The sequence below is a fragment of the Petromyzon marinus genome, chromosome 33 (assembly GCF_048934315.1).
Source record: "Petromyzon marinus isolate PM22_M1 ecotype Great Lakes invasive population chromosome 33, UKy_Petmar_22M1.pri1.0, whole genome shotgun sequence".
In the NCBI taxonomy this organism is placed as follows: domain Eukaryota; kingdom Metazoa; phylum Chordata; class Hyperoartia; order Petromyzontiformes; family Petromyzontidae; genus Petromyzon; species Petromyzon marinus.
The window spans coordinates 3,693,757-3,719,059 of record NC_133699.1 but is presented as its reverse complement, the minus strand read 5'-3'; the positions used below and the strand labels follow the sequence as shown (position 1 = coordinate 3,719,059).

At 45.8% G+C, this 25,303-nt stretch overlaps 1 long non-coding RNA gene across 2 annotated transcripts; it reads right to left on the bottom strand.

The window, feature by feature from the left end:
- Positions 1-10,648: 10,648 nt before the first annotated feature.
- LOC116948327 (uncharacterized) lies at positions 10,649-18,484 on the bottom strand. 2 transcript variants are annotated; one of them, XR_012945869.1, is made up of 2 exons: positions 18,082-18,484; positions 10,649-11,409 (listed from the first exon to the last, which is right to left on the bottom strand). It is a non-coding gene; the product is annotated as an uncharacterized LOC116948327 (long non-coding RNA). The 2 variants fall into 2 exon arrangements; XR_004403794.2 differs by lacking the exon at positions 18,082-18,484 and adding an exon at positions 14,716-16,538.
- Between the last annotated feature and the right edge of the window lie 6,819 nt (positions 18,485-25,303).

Genomic DNA, 25,303 nt, shown 5'->3' with positions numbered 1-25,303 from the left:
ACCTGTCATTGTCATAATGCACTGAATTCAATTAGCGAAGACTATCTCATATCGACTGCAATATCACTGGAAGTGATGGCGGGATTAAACAGACAGCTCCGTGACATGATCCGGCGGCATGTTTGTTCCGTATTCCTCTGTCTGGGCCGCTAATAGTAGCCTATGGATTTTTAGAGTCTTTGTGATTCAGTCGGCACACTCAGCCGGTGAAGCCAAGAGGGCGGAGCTCGGCCACAAACATCGCGAATGCTAATAGCAGCGATAACAACACTGCAAGAATAAATGTTTACTGCCGGGTAGGTTTGTCGCAGATGTGCCGTATAGCTCTCTCTCACTGTCATGCGATTTTGGTGTTGTGCCGTGTGTGGTTGGGAGCAATGTCCGACGTTTCGCGCCACGGTGCTGGGAGTTACTTTCCATCGTGCCGAGTTCGGTTGCCAGCAGTCGGAGCGAAACGTCGGACATTGTACGCAACAACGCGCGGTACAACCCAACAAAAAAAAAACCATCGGAGATATCTACAGCACAATGGCAAAGACCAGCGCAATAGTATAGTGAATGCTAATGATACCAATACTAACACTGCAGTGATAAATGTAATAAATATATCTCTCATGAGAGAGGGGTCCATGAGCCACGGTTAATTTACGAACTGAGTGACTGCTGAGATAGCCTAAAGATTTTTTATTTATTTTATGTTGCCTTCAAAGTTAGAGTATTGGCGAATTTTTAGTCAATGGTTGTGTGCGAAGGTAAAGTATGATTTATATGTTTGCTGATAAAAAGAAATACCATGAAAATACAGTATTGAATATAGCAACAGGGTTGGTGGGTCTCACAATCATGGCATTCAAATGCATTTAATACCCACTTGTAGGAGGTGGCCAATGGCTCATAGGTCGTGGTAGTGATATGTTAACTACCTCTCCTGGTATGCAGGAGGGCATGGGTTCGTTCCCGACCCTGATGCCTGTATATTTGGAGTTTACATGTTCTCTCTCCTTGTAGTCGCGTGGATTTTTCTCCGGGTCCTCTGGGTTTTCCCTCCACATTTAGAATCAACATACTGTACGTTTAAGAGTGTTTGGCTGCTATACATTTCCAAGCGGTAAGCCACTTTCGTTAAGGCTATCATTTGTGGCAGCCAAGTCACTTCTGAAAAAAGAGCTATATAGCTCAGTGGGCCTTAGCTGGTAAAATAAAAATTAATAGTTTGGTGTTTAGTTTTTTTAATTGGTCAGAGTGCTGAGCTGACACCGCTGAGGTACTGGGTTTGAAACCAGGCAGCAGCCGCCTAAGAGTTCACGGGTTTCTCAAGTGGACGAAAACAAAACTATTACATATTGAGTTGGTTCATCAATTAAAATTTTGCCCAAATTCCAGCTCCAGCAATTACAAATATTGCTTTGACTGTCACGCAATGGACATTGCTGTCCGTGGTGGAGTGGCTGGGAAAGTGCTGCCTCGCGATCAGCGGGACCAGAGGTCGTTCACGGGGTTCCTCAACGTCCGTCAAACGGCCAGCGCGCGTAGGACAAAAGAGATGCCCACGTGAATTCCTGCAGCGAGTGGGTCTCCGTACTGCAAATCATCAATCGCAAATGCCATTTGCCCAAGAAAGCCTTTCATGATGTTTGGCCAATTCCACTGTGATGAGTATGAAGGATGAAATGGGTTTGGCAGTGGAGGGAAATTGCACACAAAATACCACTGACTTTGCTAAGCAGAGTTTGAGTGTTATTTTGTCTTGACATTTTTTTCAATTTCTTGCATATATTAAGGATTCAAGTTTCACATTTTATACAAACCCGTTGTGTCGTTCTGGCGTATTACGGGTAGAAGCTAATGTAAGCAGAACTCCACTCTGTCTCCGCTTGTGAATTAAAATATATTTAATTAATACGGAAACACGGCATGGATATCTTCTGCTGTGTGATATAAATGGGGGTTCTCTTCATAGTCTTAACACCTTTCCCAAACTTAAGTCACTCCACTGGCTAGTGATGCACTTCTAAATGTCTGTCCAAGGACACTGTTGATTTAGTTGCTAAATAATCAATCAAGCAATTAATGAAACGAAGGAAAACACCAATAATCAATTGTGCTTTGTGTGGCTTCTTTAATGCAATACATCTTCGCAGAAACATGCAAGCACTGGTTATTTTTCTCTTGTCTGGGGACGTGGAGGGCAGGGGGGCGATGGGGAGAGGGGGATGGGGGGGCTGAGTTTGTGGATAAAAATGTTCCCCCCCATAAAAGTAGAAATGTCCTTTTGGCTCGCAGGACTGAGCACTGATACATTGTGGATAATCAGATGCACTGTGCCTCGCGGTTTGTTTGTAATGTCACATAGCCCATCCATTTGAAGTTTCTAAAGTTAACAACGACACTTTGCTTGTGATGAGCGAACGGTATTTTTTTTTACGGACGAGATTATGAAGTTTGCTATTTTTGTGCGGAAGGTAAAAAGAAAAATGTGAACCCCATATTCAGGATTTATCACAGACCAATTAATTATAGTTATCAAAAATTAATGACGTCCCTGTTTTTCTCCATCGCTATTCATCATTGGAAACAGATATTTTGCTCATTAGTCAGGCATTGGGCGGTGATCTCTGCTTGACATTCAGACCACTGGCACCTCCATTGCATCGCCCCCCCCCCTCCCCGCGCTCGCGTGTGCGACTTTTCGCGGGTCGTGCTTACGGCTCTCCGATGCGCTTTCGGGGAGGTTTTGTGCCCGGGTGTCGCTCGCTCCAAGCCGACGCGGTGCAGTGGAGAGAGCCGTCGAGTCGCGCGCCCGTGTGTTCGCACATCGGCCGCTGCAGGGCGAGCGCTTGCCCGCAAAGTACGCCTAAAACGTCGGCATCGTCCCGAGGCGACTTCACTTTATTGTTCAATTCATATGGAGCGTCAGTCACGTTAATAGCATCCCGCACTTCTGTGGGATGCTATTAATTAAGAAATGTCACCAAGGCAAAAAAAAAACACAAACAACAACAAAAAAGTGATCACAACCAATAAATGAGAGCGCATTTAGGTCTGCTACACATCCCAGACCACGATACCAGCTTCCCAACCAAGCTAGGAAACCATCACAGGAGGAGGGGTTGGAGTGCCAAAAAGTTGCGACTCATTTACATCAATCGGTCCAAATGGGTCCCAAAAGTGATGACCTTTTTTTTTCAGCGCGTACCTGGATGAATAAGGAGGCCCTGCAGTTCGCTCGCTTCATCGCACTCCGAGTGTCAAGCCGAGCTGCCTCGACATTTCCTCATTGCCACAGTTTCAGCCGTGCCGCGTTCGGGCAAGTGCCGAGCCAGCCTGGCGTCGATCAGAAGGCACCGCTGTCGTTTCTCGACTCCAGAACCCGAGTCGAGCTGCCGACGTCGCACGTGGTGGACAAGTCGGGTCGAGTCACACTCGGATGACTCGCGTGATGACAATGATGAACCCCACCCCTGGCCCTGCTTGGCCCTAGAGCTCTCGAGCCAGATTCAGATATATGGTGCCGTTGTGTCCCTGTCCGCTCTTCATGGTGTTTTGTGTCTAGATTTGAAGTTTTCGTGACTGCAGGGATCCACGCTCTTTGGTTCTTTCGGTAAAGTAATCATGTCACGGTCGTGACTTTACCGAAAGAACCAAAGAGAATGGTGTTTTGTGTGTTGCTTTCTAACAACACGCCAGAAACAACTGGAAAACACATCGGGGAGCTGTACGGCACCTGTGCTAACACATCGGCGACTGCACAAAGCGCTCGCTGCAACGAATGTGGGTGACATTGGGTCTTTCCGAAAAGCTCACGATTCCAACGCTGTTAAGCGTCAAAATGAGCTGACGCAATTTTGTCCCGGCAAGTTTGACAGTGTCCAGTGTTAGGTTGATCAGCATTTTAGTTTATTTCAGTCATAGTCTAGACGATGACAACCTGTGGAATATCCATCACGTCTCGCTGCGCGGATTACATTGAGTTGTTCTTGCTCAAGCCAACTAAAGCTGTCACACGTGTAACCCACTCTGAGCTATTGCATCTTGCCGTGAAGGGTGTGCAATTCCCCTGGCCCCACCCAAACATTCATCCTGTCACAGTCATGTTTTTTTTACCGCAGTCGCCCAGCACACGCTCAAAACGTCAAGTGGCCAGCAAAAAAACAGCACCATTGAAGGTGCAATGGATAGGGCGCTACGGTGGCGAGATGTTCACTACCTCGCCAGGTATACAGGAGGCCGTGAGTTCGATCCGACCCTGATGCCTGTATATTCGGAGTTTGCACGTTCTCTCTCCCCGTTGTCGCGTTTATTTTCTCGGGTTCCTTAAGTCTTTCCATCCACATTAGAATCAACATACGTTTAAGAGTATTTGGCTGGTATAAATTTCCAAACGATAAGCCACTTCGTTGCACTATCATTTGTGATAGCCAAGTCGCATCTTAAAAAAAATAGCTATATCGCTCAGTGGGCCTTAGCTGGTAAAATAAAAAAAATGTTTAAGAGTTAGAAAAAAATCACGTTTAATACGTTTCCTGAATGGGGCACGGTTATCAGAGCTTAGAAAGAGCGATGGCGGGAGGGAAATTACTTCGTTGACGAATATCTTTGTCACTTAACCCTTTCCGAGGCGTCTGCAAGTTGCAGGGTCGGTCCCGTTTCCCGCTGAATCTCAGAACGCACAAGCGGTTCAACCTAAAATGTATTTCGAGAGGCGTAGTGGCGCCGTTGGTTTTAAAGGTGTTGTACTCGCCACAGAAAACTGTAGCGACACGACCGCACTCTATGATAGCTGGCGCCAAACTATGCCACACGCCTTGTGGAGCTTCGGTACGTCTTGTGACCTGAAGACGGTACCGATAATATAATTTTATTTTAGTTTTCTTTTAGGTTTTATTCCGATTTCGTACGCATACGTACAGCATCTTTAATTTCACACTTAACTTACAATTTAACAATCTTTGAAACAGCGTATTCAACCAAACCATGCGTTAATTGTGTTTTAACCGACCGTTTGTGTTGCGTTATATAGTTTCCAAATTTTGCTAAACCCTGTTTTGATTTAGTGTGATGTTCCGTCTCTCTGTATCCCCTGGTATATCTGTGTTAATTCCCCCTATTTAAGGTCTGTATATATATCTGCGGTTATGTATTTCCTCTACCTGATGATGATTGCTTGTGTTGCGATCGAAACGTCGTATGCTATTATATAATTTTATTTTTTATTATTTCTACGTGACTTTACCGAAAAAAACAAAGAGTAATTCCTGCAGGCACGAAAGCGCCTAATCAAGTTCGAACATTGGGAGAGTTTTAATTTCGATTGCGACATCAAGAGTGCTTGGCGTCCGCCCCAGCCAAATGAAACATTTTTTTTGTGTTACCAGGTAAGGCCCACTGAGCTATATATATATCTTTTGCAGAAGCGACCTGTCCTCAAATGATAACTCAACCAAGTGGCTTACCAATGTGGAAATGTATAGCAGCCAAACACTCCTCAACGCATGTTTCTAAACGTGGAGGGAAACCCCGGAGGACCCGGAGATAAATCCACGCGACCACGGGAAAAGAGACACCGCAAACTTAAAAAAATACACAGCAGGCGTTCGGGGTCGGGATCGAACCCACGACCTCCTACATTACAAGCGAGGTGGTTAACATCTCCTAGCCACCGTGACGCCGTGAGCACGTGCTGACCACCTCCTCGCTAAGCATGCCGCGACTCGCGCTATCACTCGCCCCCGTTGAAGAATCAGGCGACGTGCTCCTGGTATAGGGGCGCTCGTCCTGATGCCTGCGGCGGTCCGCTTTGTTTGCGAGATTGGCTTTCCCGAGGCGCTGAGAGAGAGAGACGTGCACGCGTGAACACGACGCGCGGCTGCTGTAAAACTGCACTGAAGTGTACTTCGGAAAATTGAAACTTCCCAATGTGGCTGTCAAACTGGCTTGTTCCTCGCCAATAGCCAACGTGAAAGTTGTGTTCATGACAAGTCTTGTGATTATGTGGTGTTTTGATGTCTTCATTTGATACCGTTTGTATATATATATTTCACATCTTATTCTTGGTTCTTTCGGTAAAGTCACGTAGAAGGGAAACAATAAAAAAATAAAAATATAAAACAATAAAATTATCACGACGTTTCGACTGCAACACAAGAAATCATCATCAGATGTGAAAACCACAGCAAGAAATTGTTCTTGTTGTGAAGAAAATTTTATATAAAAATGTTCTTGTTGTGGTGAAAACCACAACAAGAAAATTGTTCTTGTTGTGAAGAAAATTTTATATAAAAATGTTCTTGTTGTGGTGAAAACCACAACAAGAAAATTTTCTTGTTGTGGTTTTCACACATGATGATAATTGCTTGTGTTGCAGTCGAAACGTCGTGAGAATTGTATTGTTTTATATTATTATTTTATTGTTTCCCTTTTACGTGACTTTACCGAAAGAACCAAGAATATGAATCTCTGCAGTCACGAAAGCTTTAAATCAAAATTTAACATCTTACATTTATGAAATAAGTAACAGTGGACGTTTATGACTCTATGGGAGCCCCGAGAGAACAGGAATGTGTATTTATATTATTCAAAGGGAGATGTTGAGTTTAAGCTATGCAGTAGATTTGCCTTGAGTAGAAATGTTCCATTACCAGCATAGCTTTTATAATTCCATCCATAACAGGTTTTTTTGGGTTAGATCGTGTAAATATAAATGTGTCGTTAAACCCGCCACCACCCGACACAGCCAATTCGTAAGGGTTGTCACAGAAACAAAACGTGCCAATTCGTTACGAGTACAGCACACCGGTGTATTGGAGAGCAAATCCACAACATTTACAATCTAAGTACGACGTTTCGCCCGTAATTACAACTAGCTTCATCAGGCGGACAGCAGCCAGATTTGTGGAGAAGTCTAACTGTTTCGTTCCTTAGATAGAGGCGTAGATGAGATGACGTCACATGCCAGCTCTTCATAATTCCACTGCCCGACGAGGTGTCCCAAAGCTACGTCATGGAATTGTAATGATATAACTTGACCATGCTGGTTAGTGCGTGATGATTATGATGATGTTGTGTTATATATTACAGATGGATGGACACACTGGTTGTAGGGACAGCAATCGATTTAATAAATAATGTTTATAAAAAAATAACAACAATGTATAACTCTTTCTCATGCAGCTGCTTGGCGAAGGCCTCTGGACACTGCGTCGGTTACAGGAGAAAATGTGGTTATACCTCATGATGCCGGTCGGTGCGGCCTGGTAGGATATCACTGAATGTAGTGCGTTAATCACTACGCTACCGTTCACATTCCCCCAGCCGGAGCTGTCAAGTATCTTTCAAATTATGAAAAACGTGGAGGAAAAACATGTTAATAATACAGGATCAAAGAACGGCGTGAAGTACTAAAAAAAATAAGGTTCTTCCATTGAATCGTTTTTTGAGTCGTGAGCCGATTGAGTTATGATGCATTCAGGACAGTTCTTGGCTAATTGTGCAGGGAGGAAATATGAGCGCGTTACGATGTTGATTGTCAGTGTTGGGGGTTCGTCAGTCATCGTTGCTCCTTATGCCCTCTCTGTCACCACCGTCCCATGTTTTCCACGTGAGTTGTCAAGCAGGCTGCCGAATATTTCTTACTCTGGTTTGCAAATTCATTTTCAACTTCCACTTTTGTTGTTGTTTTGAATGTAATTATCGCGACTTAATCATTCGCATTCGTGGTTTTGTTTATGTATTTTCGTGAAAATTCACGCTCATTTCATTTGGCACTTTTTTTTGCAGCAGTACATACGAGCGCAATAATAATAATAATCATCATAGATATATACCAGACACAGCCCTTTTCATTTTAATTGGCGCTGACTGCAGTTGCATTAGTGTCAACAAAGGGGAGATTCTAACCTCTCCTGCTTGTGGGTACGTAATGAGTACACATGACAAATATATTATTAAAACCCTTGTAAAAAATGATTATAATAATAACAACAAAAACATTCAGCATCGCTTTTACGGATGGCTTTCTTGGTTGTGAAAGTGTTGGCTTTTCTAATGACATTAGAATAGAGCACACATTCCTGGCTTTTAAAAGCAAGCACTTAGATGCTTTCAAACAGCAAAACACAAACCCACATTATTTTCGGCAGAACATTACATGGGCAAATGCTGCCGCCTCCGTTGTTAACAAGCAATATAGAGCGCCGATCCCATGAAGGATGAAAGTGATGGCAATCTCATGGTGTTTTTTTTTCTTCCATCGGCCAAAATGACACCCGCAGCTCAACCACGCAGACAGCGGCTGTAGGCTGCCTTGCTGTGTGGGACGCTGCTAAGCCGCACAGCGTCGAGCGTCGGCCATCAATCACTCATCTCGGCGCACGTTAGGGCAATTTAATAAGTAGACTGGAAGAGGAAATGCAGAATCAAGCATTTAAATCGAAGTGAAATGACAAGCGTGGTGCGCGAGCGTGGAAGTGCCCCAGCGGTGTCGGAGCTGGGGGATAGTTGCTGGCAGCTGCCCGGGCGAAGTGATACACTGCGTGGCCTCTTAGCAGTAACCTAATAATACCCGGATTAGCATCAAGGTGGCATATTGGCATGCCTGTGTGCTCATCAGCAGAGCAGGAGTGCACGGTGTGGGGTTGCCGGAGGGGTTCGTGCGTGATGATAAATGTCCAATTAATCAAGATTAAACTCAATATCCATCAGTTGTCCTGATCCCTGGCTTGCCCTACTGCCCGTGTCTCTGTGTGCTCGTGAGATTGCGCGTGAGATGCGTCGCGTGGGTGGAGCGGCGGTGCAGTGGTCAGCGCACCTGCGCTACGAATCCGGCGACCCGAGTTCGATTTACGCTCACGGCCAACGTCGGTTTACGATTTTCTGAACCGGTCGTGGGCCTCCCCTAGGTAGGCTCAGCCTAAAGTGATTACCTGGTGCGATGTGTACACATCTGCACTGTGAGGTCACAAAGGGGAGTCGGGCGTGCCGCTGGCCACCCCAACCCCTAATGCGCCACGGTTCCTTATACGGTGCCCGCTAATAGAAATTGTCGCAACAGTCCACGTGGCCACGTGGTGAGTCTTCATCTTCGCGCCTGTGTGTGTGTGTATGCGATATTTTGTCACGACCGCACACTGTGACTCGTGCGATTGTTTCGTGGGCCGGCGCCTTTCTCCACAATTTGTCTTCGGAGGGAGGGACGGGGGGGGGAGGGGTCGCTTATGGCGCAGGAGCACAATTCACCACGAGGTTTTGCCTGGCCCCAAAAGTCGGGTGCCGCTAATGGAATTAATGTGAAACGCATTGGTAGCTCGTCACTCTTTCACTTAACTCTATCAATCACACCTGCCATTGGGACTTTGGGGACAGCCGGAATATTGAGTGTTTCATTGCCGCACTGAAACACAGTCTATCTGTTATGGTGCGCTTTTTTTTGTTTGCGTCTTTGGAATTGCATATAACGGTACGAGAGCAAGAGGAGAAGGGGAAAAAAAACATTCCCTGCACCGCAGCGGATTGGCACTACATCTAGTTTACTGCTGTGTCAAAAAATGAGCCATGCGACGCATAAGGGAGAAGGAGGCCTCGATATTAACCTGCCACATTGTGATTGCCACCGAATTGGGAGAAAAAAAGAAATAGCAAATGCCGTCACATAGTGTGCGGTGCACTGCAACACAATGGGGTTGGAACCGTAGTAGTGGTCGTTCTATTGATAGAATTGTGCTCTGCCATTATGAGTGTGGAATTTACATCGTGGGGGATCAGGACCTCGTGCTCCCTTTTGTGGGAAAGATTATACACCTTCTCAAAAAATGCGATCCCTTTCCATTCAAAAATACAAATAATGAGTCAAATTAATATCATCTTCTATTGCCTTGGTCACTCCACTCCTGGATGAATGTTTCCCAAAACTATCATCATCATTGTCGATCCTTTCATGTAAGCATCCACCTGCAGCTATCTTATATTCCACACGATCGAATTCTAATTAAAAAAAAAATCCGATATATATTTTTTTATAGAAATGTGAACTAACATTAGTCAGCTCATAGCCCAATACTGTGCTCAGTCGACCCGAAGAGCCGATTAAATTCCAAAATGTTGCAGCATAAATACGATCCATCCAATTCTTAACCTCAACCGACGGTACATCTCCAGTGAGTATGCCCATGTGGCCTCTTGATATCCAGTTCTCAAACGCAAGCAACGGTGACACATAGTACTGGAGTTTTAAACGGAGATGATGATTATTAAACCAATCGCCGTGTTGTACATAATCACACACATCAACGGCGTTTGCTCAAATCACCTCTGGGGTGGTGCCCGATCTCAGCACCTGGGCAGGGTTAAGAAGCGTGGATATCGCTTGAATTGGCCGACCACCATGCGTAGCAGGTGTTATAGGCTGTAAGGCCTATTTTGTGGTCAGCAGCGGGCAGTGCAGCAATATTCATTCCTGAACTTTACCTGATCCTTCAATTAGCACGGTTGGCTACGTACGGTGCAAAAGAGGTTCACCATGCATCGATCAATATTCCCTTCGATTCCCTTCGCGGTGAAGTCTCGTCAAATATCCCCCACGACCGCACACGCCGTAAGAAGGCCCTTAACTGGTGGTGCATTGACAAAGGGGCGCTGTACACGAACACATCGATGGGGGATCCATGTCAGTATATTTTGCAACCATCTGTCAGTTGCATACAGAGGTTCACGAGTGTAGGTGGACGCTGCGTTCGACATTCACGCACGGGTGTCAAGGATCATTCACACTCGCATCGACAATCGCACCACAACGGCGGTGACCTGCTCATGCAGCAATGAAGACATGGCTGTTAAGAATGAGTGGCAATATGAGGTGCGCTAATGTGATTTTGTATTGATGCTACACTGAGCATTTTGTTTCAGGCCTTGCACACAAGTGCCTGGAGGCGTCTTCAGCACCGATATTCAAAAAGGTCCTACGGTCGTGTATGAAAAATAAGAATAACTAAAGGGTTTTAAAAGGAATAAAACCTATTCTTTTTTTTTTACACACTTCATACTTTCATACTTTAAATATTGCCAAAAACGGTCCCATGATACGTAGGTGTAGTTTAATGTATAGCTGCTCACGTATCGCGAAATAAATATATTGTAAATATATAAATGACTGAGAACCACAAACGGAGACAAGTACTGCGCGAGCTTCCTTTTTGTTTAGAGCGCTAAAGACCTTAGTGGTGGCTGGGTAGCTTAGAGGTCATATATCACTTGAGCTTCCAGCACCGAAATCCGGGGTTCCATTCTGTGCACCGACCCATGCTGTGAGTTGATTGTTTTGTTTTGCTTGGCCACCAGATTTGCAGGTTGTTTTGGTGTAACCAGGTGAGCAAGTCGAGGGACCGTGGATAGGAGGTCTCAATTCGCAACAGTGACCTGCGTCACAAAGATGACAAAGAGCAAAAACAAACAAAAAAAGTAGAGCAAAATAAGCAAACTGCAATCAGAATAAGATTACATATATAAAAAAACACACTCGTTACATGAATAATTCCAGACTTTTCAAACATACATGTTAATTGCACAAATATCGATCACGTCAAAATTTGGTTGCTCACTTGATTTCACTAAGTTCCACTTCTGAGTAATACAAAAACATCTGATTATTCCGTACGACAAACATTTCTCCATAGCAGGGCACGTGGTAACACGCAGTTCCGTTTGTAGGTGGGTACAACAAAAGGAGGAAATTCGGAGGAAGTTCTGTAATATCTCGTTCTACAGGCCATTGTCTAACACGGTGCGATGTACCACTCTGCTCAAGTTCCGAACGGGACTTCCACCACAGCACGACTGGAAGAATAATACAAAGCTACACACACAAAGCAAACAGATTCATCAAATAGAGGGAATTATACAATTTTAATATTGACATGCCAAAGGTTAAGCTGCCACCATTAATACGTTATTAAAATCACTGGGCATTGTGAAATTGTGAAAACCAATTGTGGGAGTTAGCAAGGCTTAGAATTGTTGATACCATTAATGTGCAGATAGCACATTATGCAGCATCGTAAAATACTTGACAATGCTGAATAACCCATGGCCATCATCGCCGATAAACCCAATGAAAATCTCTCACACCTAATGCCGCAGAGCATCATTCCCGTCTCCCCCCCCCCCCATACATCTCAGGCTGTCCTTGGGATTATTATTGAAAATGGGAAAAGCGTGTTTGGCAGAGGTTAAATTGCAACTCGGGAAACAATGGCATGTGCCGAACACGGAAGCTTTGAACGCTAAAACCGTTATCTCTCAAGGCATTCCCCCTCTGCTACAATCGGAGAAACGTAAGACACGATTTCTGGCCACGCGTGTCGCAGCCAAGAATTCAGTGCTCGCTTCTCCGTAATCCGATTTTTTGTATTCGCAAATGTGATTTATTTATTGAGCGGAGCCTCACCGCATTGCTTTACTCGGTCTCAGGAGGAGTCTGCGATACGAAGTCGCGTAAATGTGTCACTCTGTATTAACTCATCAATTAATATTGGTTCTTATAGCTCACACGACGTGATGGGTGCATAGAAATTGATGGGTTCTATGAATGCTACGGAAGTAAAGTGCTTTACTTAAATAACAAATTTACCCCACAAGTTAAGTTGATCGCCAGGTCGGGTCTGGTTCGATAAACAGCGGGGTACTCTCACCTCTTCCAAGATGTCTGGCCAGAGTGGAAGAGGAGGCCAAAATAGCCTCTATCGGGGGGGGGGGGGGGGCTGTCCATTGGAGGGACTTTTTCCATCAGTGGCATGAGCAAGCAATTGCAGGGCTTCGCTTTTAGCTTTTCTTTTACATCGTCCAAAGTTCATTACAGCTGAAGCCAGCATCCGTGTATCTTTTACAACCCTCATTCTGGCGAGAATATTGGAATATTTGGCCTCTACTAACCGAGGTTAATTCTGGTTTGTCTTCATAAGGCTTTGGGTAGGACGTGTTGCTGGAGGGGATGATGGCCGGTCGTACGGTAGAGACTAACAATGGAGTGGCAGCCAAAGGGGAGGGGGGGAGGGACCACACCAGAGAGGATATATCCACTGTGTATATGAAGTGATGACATTGGCTCACGTGCAGGTGCGAGATAGTTTGTTGGTTGCTCGGTGAGCTGTTCATCCATCAGTGGATTGGTCATGGCCGACGACGACGACAATGATGATGATGATGATCAGTTTAACACGTAGCAGGCTTTCACGACCAATATTAATTATAAAGGTTTTTGGGTTAGATCACGTAAGTATAAATGTGTCGTAACCCTGCACCACCCGACACAGCCATCAGTAAGGAATTTGCCACGTAAACAAAACGCCAATTAGTTACTACTTCAGCCCACGGTGTGTTGGAGAGTAAATCCACAACATTTACAATTTGAATATGACGTTTCGCTGGTAATTACATCCAGCATCATCGGGCGTTTTTGCCAGAATAGTGGATGATGATGATGTTGATATGCAAATATGTGGGTGACCATCTGTGTAGGGCTTGTCATATGTTGTGGACATGAGGCTTGAGGTTAGCAGAAGTGCTGAGTGTTACCAGCATGGTGAACTAAGTGCAAACAACTCCCATGACTCACACGACATGAAAGAGACCTTCATCCAGCAGTGGATTGTCAGAGAGCTGTACATTATTATAGGAATGTAATAATAAAAAGAAAAAAATGCGTGTGTTTCTATTATTGTCCTTCCCACCGCACCTCCAATTAGCACGGTTGGCTATGTCAGGTGCGAAAGAAGTTGAACATACATACATTGTAATCATCAGTGCAGTCACTGCGATTCACAAAGCAAAGCGGAGAGTAAAATTTAGCCGTCTGACGTGTTTTCGGGCTGGACCATGCGTTCAGCGTTATGTAAACGTTTCGCTCCATGCGTTGGGAGCTTCTTCAGGAACTGATATAAACTTTTCCCCTCAGATATAGAACATTGCCGGCCACTGTTCGTGTTTCTAGTTCTTGGCTCAGCTCTTTGAACGCTGGGGGGCCGGATAAGCCCTCTGTACCAGCATGGACGGCACCCTCGTGTTCACCTTCTGAAGCGCTCGCTCGTCACCGTGGCGTGCGAGATGACCACCACCACCACCACCACGTGACTTTTCTTTCGTGTTGTGCGCGGTGCATTTAGCGCCACAGCGCTTGGGTTTATTGCATTTATTTGTGTTGCTGGTGACTTTGTGCATTTCATATCGGAATCGCCTCCAGTGCTGTTGCTGCTGGCGGCAATAAAAGCTGTTTAAAAGTCAAAAGTCTGGCTTAGGTGGGCCAGTGTTGTTTCGCTTTGTCTGCGTGGAAACCGGAGCAAGCTCCCCAATTGTTTGGAGATATAAAGCAGAGATGATCGGCATGTCGCGTACAATTCACCAGCAACTTTCGGTTGCCTGTAAAATGTCAACTCGAGTGCTTCCCTCGTGCAAAGGAGTCATTCTGATGACTTTATGGCCGGATGGTCTTGGGTGCATAATACACCTTCCTGCAGTGTGCAGCTGTGACGCGCTGGCACTGATGCTATATATTTCCCAGCCCAATGCAGCGCACATGCTTGACACTGAACGTGATTGTGCCAAACCCAAAACATGAAATAAAGCCACAGAGAATGTAAATATGACACGACCAGTACCCGCTCCGAGTAAACTTTCCAGACAATCATTAGAGTGCATCGCCATCAATAAAGTGGGAATTGTATTACTCACCCCAACAAAGTACATCATCGGCCATGATTCATCCGCTGCTGGCTGAAGGCCGCCACAAATTGTTGTCGTCTCTCGCAGTCTTGAAATGAGCAAGCCCGCTTTCTCAACGCGAGTTGCTCAACTCAGTTGCTGACGAATGTTAAAGTTGATTTTGCGAAACCAGTTGGCGAGGACATTGGAGACCAGGATTAAATCTCGTTTGCAAGAGTGGCGTTGGTCACCAATATGTCAAAAAACGAATAACATAAAGAACTGCAATAAAGCAAGTGCAGATCGGGTGGACAAACAACTGCGTGACGTGAGAAATTGAAAGTATTGCGCGAAGATGAATCAGTATTAAATGCACTATAATTTTTATTTAATTTATTTTACCGGGATAAGGCCCCACTGAGCTAGATAGCTATTTTTTTTTCAGAAGCGACCTGCCCACAAATGATAGCTCAACGAAGTGGTTATCACGTGGAAATCTATATCTGCCAAATACCCTAAACGCGTGTTCCTAAATGTGGAGGGAAAACCTGGAGGACCCGGAGAAAAATCCACGTGTTCACTGGAAGAGCATGCAAACTCCAAATATACAGGCGTCAGGATTGGGATCGAACCTCCTGCATACCAGGCGAGGGAGTTAACATTTCGCTACCGTGGAGCCCTACTGTAATATATAGTAATACATTCCCCGCAGCTACCAGCACGTGGAGTGAAACGTTGGACATCATGCGGAACAACACGTGGCACACACGCAAAGCGGAGAGCCGCACAGGCAACAACTGCTAAAACCAACGCGGTACCTCTGGGACTCTCCATGTGAGCCCATTCATGATTCCCACTTTTGGTGGAATGTTGTCCCGTTCTCCAGCATCTGGTTGCGCGACAGCCCGAGAATAAGCCGCCTGCCCATGGGCTCTACATGCAATTTCAAAAGGTCCAGAGGGTCAAGGAAAACCCAAAATATTGTCCTGGCTTAGTGCAAGGATCATCTTAATCCAGTCTTGAATAGTGTATCATGCACGGCGAGGCATAATCCGCTTTGTGCGGATAAAATAACAAAAAATGCCGCGCGTAAGGAGAATTTTCAATATGCAAATTTACGCACGCGGAACGCTGGGGCCGCTGTCTCGTCGAAGGCGACAAAAAAACAACGAGTGGAGCTTCTTCTTTTATTGGAAGCTCGCGCGCTTGTCGCTCAGCGCTGGACGTGATATTTTTCCGGGATTTTTGTTTTTCATGTCGTGGTGGTACGTGTAACGATTTATATTTTTGCGCGTTATGCAAACGCAGCCACTGTTGGCCATCACTTATTCATGGCTCGTGATTTGGAGCTGTGTGTGTGTGTTGTGTTTGTGCTCATGTGCAGGGCAGTGTGCAGTTCACTTCGTCGCAGCAATGCGCAAATATTCAACGGACTGTGTCAGCATTGTGCAGTGTAAAGAAAGGGTAAGGTAATTAAATGAAAGCATCGCAAACGGAGGGAATTACGAGAGAAGGCGCCTGAAATTCCGCAGCGCTGAAAATGTTGCCACGCCATCGGGCTGCCAAAATTGCAAATTAATTAAAATTATTTGAGTCTATTTAATATTTTCTTGTGAAATGGTGTGGTATTCAATTTGCTGTACGGATGTGTGACCTTACTGCTTGTTCGTTATACCATCCACGAATTCCTTTTTTTTGCGCACGTTCAGTTAATTATATTAAAATGGAGAACTATTCAAAGTCGTAATCTATAACACCATTACGGTCGCCTTCAAATGTTGGCCGATCTCCGGCAAAGCCAAGCTATTTTTGTTCGTGTTCGTTTCCTGCCCGTTATTGTATATAACATACAATTTCCCTGCTCCAGCGGGGGGAGGGAGGGGGGGGGGGGCCGTGCATGCTTGGCTGGGATATACTTTTGCCGCCGAGTGTTTTTTTTTGTTCCCGTTGCAAAGGTTGAGACAATTATTTTAAACAGCGAGTTTGAAAGAGTCGTAATTTCATTGGGAGAGGCCAGAGTCCCAGATCAATAACACTCAAGGCCAGTGTGTTTGGTTGGGGGTGGGCATCAGGGTATGAGGTGGGATCAAGGATGAGTGGAGGGGGGGGTGTAGAGTGGCAGCATCTAGGAGGCAGTGTTTCTCGAAGAAGTAAATGCCCGAGGCATTTCATTCCATTAACACAGCTTGGGTGCACATTGCATGATTTACACGGATTTGCTGGAGTGGTCAGCCTGTCGGTGTATTTTGTGTCCTTGTGTGTATGTGTGCGTGTGTATTTGTGTGTATGTGTGCGTGTGTATTTGTGTGTATGCGTGCGTGTGGGGGTGCACGTGTGGTTGCGCGTGTGTGTGAGGAAGAGGAAGCGCAGCACTTAGCGCGACTCGAGTTCGATTCTCGCTCACGGCTAACACCGGTGACGATTATCTGAACCGGTCCTGGGCCTCCCCTAGGCCTGCTCAACCTCAAATGAGTACCTGGTGCGATGTGTACATATCGCCAGTGGGGAGACAAAGGCGGCCGGGCGTAGTGCTGGCCACCCACCCCCTACGTTCTTGTGCAGTGCCGGCCTTCATAAGAGCTCGCAAACAGCACTTGCCCCAACAGCCTGACTCGGCTTTACGAGGGATCTTTGTCTTTTGTCGGTGTGTGTCAGCGTGTGTCTCGTGTAGGTCGACTCAGCCTCAAATGAGCACCTGGTGTGGTCTGCAAACATCGCCACTAGGGAGACAAAGGCGGTCGGCTGTGGTGCTGGCCAACCCACCACCCTCGTGTACCGTTCCGGCCTTTGTAGGTGCTCGCTAACAGCACTTGCCCCCGACAGCCTGCTAAGGCTATACGGGGGAAATGCGTCTTTGCTTTTTTTGTCTCGTGTAGCTGGCAGATTATTTAGTGGCTGTGCTTCTGTGACTGATGTATGTGGGAGGGCCAGCACCTTGGCTCTGACCCTGATGATGACAGAGCCCAACGAGCGACGCGATCTGCCTAACGAAATTGACAAGCGCCGCCGCCGTCGTCTCCTCGCACGATAACTCACCTCCGGCGAACCATCACTCGCGTCGCTCCGTTGGGCAGCAACAACAACGACACGGTGCCCACGGTTGGACAATTGCATTTTTTTGACCTCGGATCGTCGTGGCTTCTGACCTAATCTCAAGTGGGGGGGGGGGGGGGAGTGGGGGGGACTGCGCGTTGCCAACACTGGTGACGACGTGTACTGCGGGAGCGAGCGCTCAGCGATGGAGGTCCGAGCGAGCGAGCGAGCGTGAGCTGGAGGAGACGGGGCGGGGGTCGGTCGTATATTTCCCACCCGTGAGTGGCTGCATACGGGCGCTGTCGCATCCATTACTGACCTCATCTCGCAAAAGCGCCACTGCAGACCACCGCGATCCATTACCTGAAGCCGCCGCCGCCGCTCTCTCGCCGACGATGTCTTTTAGCCTCTTTCCAATCAAATCAGCGGACGATGCTAACGGCGGCGGCCGCGTGCGTAAAAGCCGCGTCGCCTGCGAGTCCGCTTGGACGACGCCCCTCGATCGGTTGTTCAGTTGTGGCGGCTGTTCGCGGTTCAGGATGAGCGCGGGGGTCTTTGTCGCGTCTGGAAATCGCGGTGTGAGCCGGCGCGCTTTCCTCTCCCCCACGCCCCCCACCCCCCACCCCCGTGGTAACCTCTGCGCAGCGTGGCGCGACGGCTATCCCGCGGAAATCCTGCTTCCCTTTCCTCTCTCGCAGCCCGTTGTGTGCTCGTGTTAGCACTGAAATTGATCGAGGCGGGACACTTGAGCGGTTATGCCTATGGCTAGAAGGGCAGTGGAGAGGTGGGGGGGGGGAGTAGGGCAGGGGGGTTGGGAGGAGGGGGCAACAAGAGCAACATCTCAAACAGAATGATGGAGTCCAACAATAATGCCGAGCGCACGTGTGCGCGTGTGTGAGTTGGAACATGAGCCTGTCGCCTAGCTGCCTCTGGTCACTCGTGCGGCGACATTCTGCCCCACCCCTATGCTGTACCACAGAGGAGCCTCACGAAGACGGGGACTCCCTGTGTGCGTGTGTGCGTGTTCCACAGACGCAGAATTTTGGAAAGAGGTCAGCGCTCCCGTTCGGTTTAGTTCTCCACATTTCTTTCATTTCACTAGAGAGACGTTAATCGAACAAGGCAGCTGTGTCCTAACGTGAAGCCCTCTGGACACTAAGCCCTATAACGTGCGGTTCTCTGCAGCCAATTACTGACACCTGCACCCACGTGCGGGTTTTTCGCGGCTGCGCTGCGTCGCTTTCTGGTCCGTTTTTTTTTCAGCTCGTGCCGCGGCTTTGTCCGGCATTGTGTCCAACGCTTTGGTCGGCTTTGTGTCCAACTCTTTGTTCGGCATTGTGTCCAACTCTTTGTTCGGCGTTGTGTCCAACTCTTTGTTCGGCATTGTGTTCAACTCTTTGTTCGGCATTGTGTCCAACTCTTTGTTCGGGCTTGTGTCCAACTCTTTGGTCGGCTTTGTGTCCAACTCTTTGTTCGGCATTGTGTCCAACTCTTTGTTCGGCATTGTGTCCAACTCTTTGTTCGGCATTGTGTCCAACTCTTTGTTCGGCGTTGTGTCCAAGGCTTTGTCCGGCATTGTGTCCAACTCTTTGTTCGGCATTGTGTCCAACTCTTTGTCCGGCATTGTGTCCAACTCTTTGTTCGGCATTGTGTCCAACTCTTTGTTCGGCATTGTGTCCAACTCTTTGTTCGGCGTTGCTGCTCAGTGTCCAACGCTTTGTTCGGCATTGTGTCCAACGCTTCGCTCCACGTGCTGGGAGATTCTTCAGGGGTGGGGAAATGAAATTTAATTATTCACGGAACTGAATTGGAGCGAGACGTCAGACATCACGCGGCACAGACTGGAAATACATCGGAGAACCCAGCCTGTACTGAGATATATTATTGTTATTCGTACTCTTATACACCCAGAAAAGCCTCGCTGAGTCTCAAGATAATTTTTCAGAAGGGTCCTGCCATATTTTCACCGCAGGGGGCGACGTGGCCGTCTGTAATCTCAATTGAACCATTTGCAGGTAATTTTGCGGCATTGGGAAAGTTTGGCCGATACCAGTAATATTGTGGGGTTTTTGTTTTTTTTTAGCTCCGGGAGGAGACCGGTAAAACTGGAGGAAGCCCACGCAGAAAAAAGGGAGTACATACGTATGTATGGATGTTGAACTTCTTTCACACCATACGTAGCCAACCCCGCCAATTTGAGATGCGCCAATACAAACGGCACACGGGAAAGCGCCCGAGTCGGGAATCGAATCCAGCGCCTTCTTGCTGCGAGGCACGAGTGTCAACACTGCGCTGCCCTGCCACCTAAATTAAAGCTGCCGTGCTGCAAATAAACTGAAGACAGCTCGTCTCCTCGTGACAGAGAAAGACTTGTTAACCCTTTTCCTGTTCCAACACGTCTGCAAGGTGCAGAGTCGGTGTCTCGTTCACCGCTCCATCTCAGAACGCGCAAGTGGTCCAGCGTTCATTTTACATAGAGAGGCGTAGCAGCGCCGTTTTAAAATACGTTGTACTCACCGCAGAGAACTGTAGCGACACGACCACACTCTATGACAGCTGGCACCAAACTGTGCCACACGCCCTCCCGCATGTTCTTGCAGGAGCCTCGGAACCAATGAAGTTATTTCATTTCAGTACATGTACGTCATCTGAACGGGAAAGGGTTAACTACGTCATGGGTGCTTGTCACTGAAACCCTTCTCCGGTCACGACCCTGAATTGCACATTTTTAAATGGCAAATTGCCTCCGTAGCTCAGACAGAAGGCTGCTTAAATGCGACATTTCCTTGGATGTCTATCAGAGGATGAGGAATTCTTTTTAATATAGAAAACCTCCAGTCAAGAATGGGGAAAAATAATGGCCGTTATTTGGGAGGATGTATTGTGCGGAGAAACGATGGGAAATGTCGGGTGTGATGGGGTGGGCACAATCTTGCACACATTTTGGATGGGGTGGCAGTTACAATGCTATCGCAAATACATAGTGGAATATAAAACACAGTGTCCAAAGGGAGCCGGCAGCTAAATTCCGATTTACTTTTATTGTAAAATTATGGCTTGTTTTATTTTAATTGTTACATTTTTCTACAGTTGAAACGGTGGTTGTTTCTTAAATTCCCATTTCTCTGTGAATGGGTGCAACCAAAGTTGGTAAATTGGGTAAAGTGTGGGTACTTTCAGCTCTTCCAAGATGCCTGGTCAGTATGGGAGTGAGGTCAAGCACCTTCCAGAGGTGCTCTCTGAGGTTCCCTCTAGTGGAGGTCCTTACTACAAAATCACATTGCCTTGGGCAAGACATGCCGTGAGAAGGGAGAGCGATGGCTGACGGGCGAGACTAGTGACGGCATGCAAGCCAAAGGAGAGAATGTGCCCAAAGATGAAGACTAGCGAAGCGACGAAGTGATGCGATCAGTTCATGTGCAAGGGTGAAATGTTAAACAACAAGTAGGCATTCGCGATCAATATTCACCCATTTTCGAGGTATTTTGGGTTAGATAAATGAGTCGTTAAATTCGCCACCATCCGACACAGCCAATTAGTAAGGGTTTCCACGTCAACAAAACATGCAAATTAATTCCTAGTTCAGCACACCGGCGTGTTTGGAGAGTAAACCCACGACATTTTTCAATTCGAGTACGACGTTTCGGCGGTATTAACAACCAGCCTCATCAGGCTGTTCAGCACGCAGTGGTGTGCTGAACTAGTGACGAATTGGCATGCTTTGTTTACTGACAAACCTTATTTATTGGTTGCTGTCGGGTGGTGGCGGGTTTAACGACGCATTTATATTTACGCGATCCATCAAGGGTGAGATGGTTCGTGGCAAGACTCTGAAGGATGGCAACGATGTTTGGGAAGATCTTCATCAAGCAGTGGATATACGAAGGTTGATGAATAGACACAAGAAAAGCAATTCGAGCACGGGAAATGCGTTATTTTGAAAATGTGTTCTTGTTTCCATGCACGAGAGACTGAAGCGTGACTCCTTCTTGGAAGCGTATTAAACATATCGTGGAATCTAAAGTGAACGTGACGGGAGTTTATGGCTGTCTTAGTAACGGGGACAAACTTTAGAATTTGCGTCCAAGATTCCCGAGATGAGAATACGTGTTTGAAAGCGCTTGGACGTTGATGAATACAGCCTTACAAATATATATTATACTGTGCAATATTGTACGAATTTTTCTACATGTGTGCACGTGAATTAGGTTAATATTTTTTATTGCAAAATTACTTCATTATAAACATTAAAATAGACAAACACCAAATAAATACGTCACAATGACACCGGTTTTGTTGTTTAAAAGAAATACAAGCATGAACTGCCAATTTGTAATTAGATTTTGATTTGTGTTTCCTTCATAATTGATCAGTGGTATTAATAGTCTTATAATGTTCTTGTGTTTATTCTCTGTCTTCTGCATCGAAAAATATATATTTTTGCAGGTCAGTTAATATTATAAATTAAATTGCCTAAAACTATCCTTTAAGTGGAGTGGTGGCATAGTAATTTTCACACTGCGCTATGAATTCTTTTGGTTACACGAAATGACACCTTGCCAATATTAACTATGTTACCCTATTTGTATTTTTTATTTATTTTAAGAATATATCTTATAGCTATTTTATATTCTATATTTATTCAATTTTATATACTTTAGCCCCTTGGTGTTAGTTAGACTTTGAACCCTTATTTTAGTAAGACTTGTTTACCACTTATTTAAGATTTTAGATTTCTATATGTTGAATGTATGCACCATCCTGCCAAAGTATATTCCGTGTCTGTGTGAACTTTCATGGCGAATAAAACCCTTTCTGATTCTGATTCTGAATAAACTGATGGGGGCGGTCGGTAACAGAATACGCTTTCCAAAATGCATCCCAACAAGTGCTCAGGTTCCACTTGTTCATCACGCAAAATGGAACAGCTGGAAGATTGTGACCTCATTTTACATATTGAGTTTCCTACAGAAATGCGATGTTCATTATTTTTCCATCGTTTTTGTTCCTTCCTTTTGTCATGCCTTCTTTCACCGTACTGACATGAAAAAAAATGTTCTTTAGAAGGTTTCGCAACAAATATATTCATGTTGGGCTAATTAAAATAAATAAATAATTCTGATTCATGCACATTTTGTACCCGTAATGCGGGTCTTTGTCATTGTACGCAGGAGGTTACTTTGACCCGTCATCTCTGCTCTGCTATATTCGTTATTAATCCCATGCAGCTGTTCGTCTCGATTTGTGTTTCCTGTGAGTGCAGCATTCATAACGAACTTCCATTAACGGGAGCATCGCATAACATCTTCTAAAGGATTGTGTTGCTTGTGGACTTGATTCTGGAACATGTATCAGATGCTCCTTTCAGAGAGGTAATGGATGCTCCTGCATGCATGCCCGTGCGGGTGTCCAACACCAGTGACGATTATCTGAACCGGTCCTTGGCCTCCCCTAGGTCGACTCAGCCTCAAATGAGTACCTGGTGTGGTGTGTAAACATCGCCACCAGGGAGATAAACGCGGCTGGGCTTGGTGCTGGCCACCCACCCCCTCGTGTGCCATGTAGTCCTTCGTAGGTGCTCGCTAACAACACTTGCCCCTACAGTCTGTTAAGGCTATAGGGGATGGGGTCTTTGTGTAGGTGTACGAATAGCTATGCAGTTCACATGGCAGAATAAATGTGCGTACAGTCAAACAAACTTGCGCATTGCATTTGCACATCTTTGAATTACAAAGTAGCTTGCAAATGCAAGGAATATACTTTAATACCTTTAAAGGTGGGTAGGGGGGTGGTGGATAAGTAAAATAGCCTTTCTTAAATGTCTCTGTTTGTACACAGGCAAGAGCATGTTCTGCATATATATGCATGCTGCTCCCCACACACACAGATACCGCATCGGTGTTTTTTTCCAGTTGCATTTCCGCGAGTGTTACAGGGTGTACTATTTGTTCTCCAACGTTTAGATGCCACTGTTGGATTTGCTTTCACTTATCTTAGCCCCACATTTTTCAGCCTTTTCTCAAGGTCTTCAGTCCAATCTTCAAACTTCAAAGCTATTCATGGCAACACTCGGAATATTGGCCCAAAATGTCGATTGGAGACACAAATGCATTCACATAAATGCAGACTGTGTGAACCATCTCTGATTCGGAGGCGACGCATTTATCATAACAACCAATCTTAGGTCCAGTGTTACATTGCGTGAAATCTCACGCGTAAGATGAAATGCTTTTTTTAAACTGTGTAGCATCTGACGAGTTTGTATAACCCCCGCAACCCTCTGGATGCACCTACACTAGCAACAATGTAACAACAACAACAAACACAGGCTCAGTAATTGACTTGAATCGCGGCCGTTCATCGAATACTGCGACGACGAGGGTTTTCTGCGGCTGTGCTGCATAGATAGATAGCTCTGTGATGTGACCGGAGTTTGAATCGAGTGATGATCTTTGTATGCACAAGTGACGGTGCTAGTAAATCACATCGGCCCGGCCCTACGTCAAATCCCAACGGTATCAGCTGGGCCACTCTGCAGCATCGAGGGTGGAGAAGGCGAGCCCCTCCGTCCATGAAGGAGCTGCCGGTGCGTGCAACGGAACGTCAGACAACTTGTCGAACACCGTGTGGCACAACCGGAAAACGCACAGGAGAGAGATAATTAATCAGCCAGCTGTGGGGGGGAGGGGGGTGATAATGGTGAATTTTCCCACCACCAGTATTTAATGCATGCTGAGCAGTCCGCAGGGCTCCGAATGCTATAAATGGAGCTAATATATATAAGCAGCACGGCAACCTTGGGGACCCGCGATTGGTCAAGTGGTTAAATGGTTTGTGTTGCCGTTGGTCACAGAATTGAGATAAATAACCTCCTCTTAAATTATCATAGCAATAAAAAAATGTCAATAACGAATTGTCGCATGTGTAATTTTTCCTAGTTTTTTTCATTAACCCCTTTTATGTAATGGTGTAAGCATCGCGTGAATGAATAATACAGCACGAATAATAATAATAGTCTAATCGTGTGTTACAACACAATGTGCAATGCATTCTTTATCATACAGTAAATCTTACAATTTACACAAATGTTAATTCACTAAATATTGCACACAAATGCACGTATGCTTTGTTGCGAAGCATCTATGTCTCCAAATATTAATAAAATAACGTTTTAATGCGTTGGCTATACACGGCACAATCCAGCACCATTCGTGTCAGCAGGAAAACTCTGGACTGGATTTTTGACCTGGGTGTCACCATCTTGATCAGGCTTGTTAAACAATTGCTCAGGGATTGTCACTTGTACACGGTGGCCCAAAAATGCAGGACACACAGAGTTAACATTTATTTTAACAAATGTTTAAACTGACTTCCATTGGCATTAATGCATGCGTAAATTATCTTTTGAAATTAATTTAGGAGATTTCTTTTTTCAAGATTACAGATGTGATGTTTGAACATTCGTCAATTATGGTTTGTCGCAATGCGGTGGCGTTTTGTAAAAGACGAATTTGAGGTGACCCCCCACCCAATGGGAAAAATAAAAAAAATAGATGATAATAATGATAATAGATCAACTATTAAC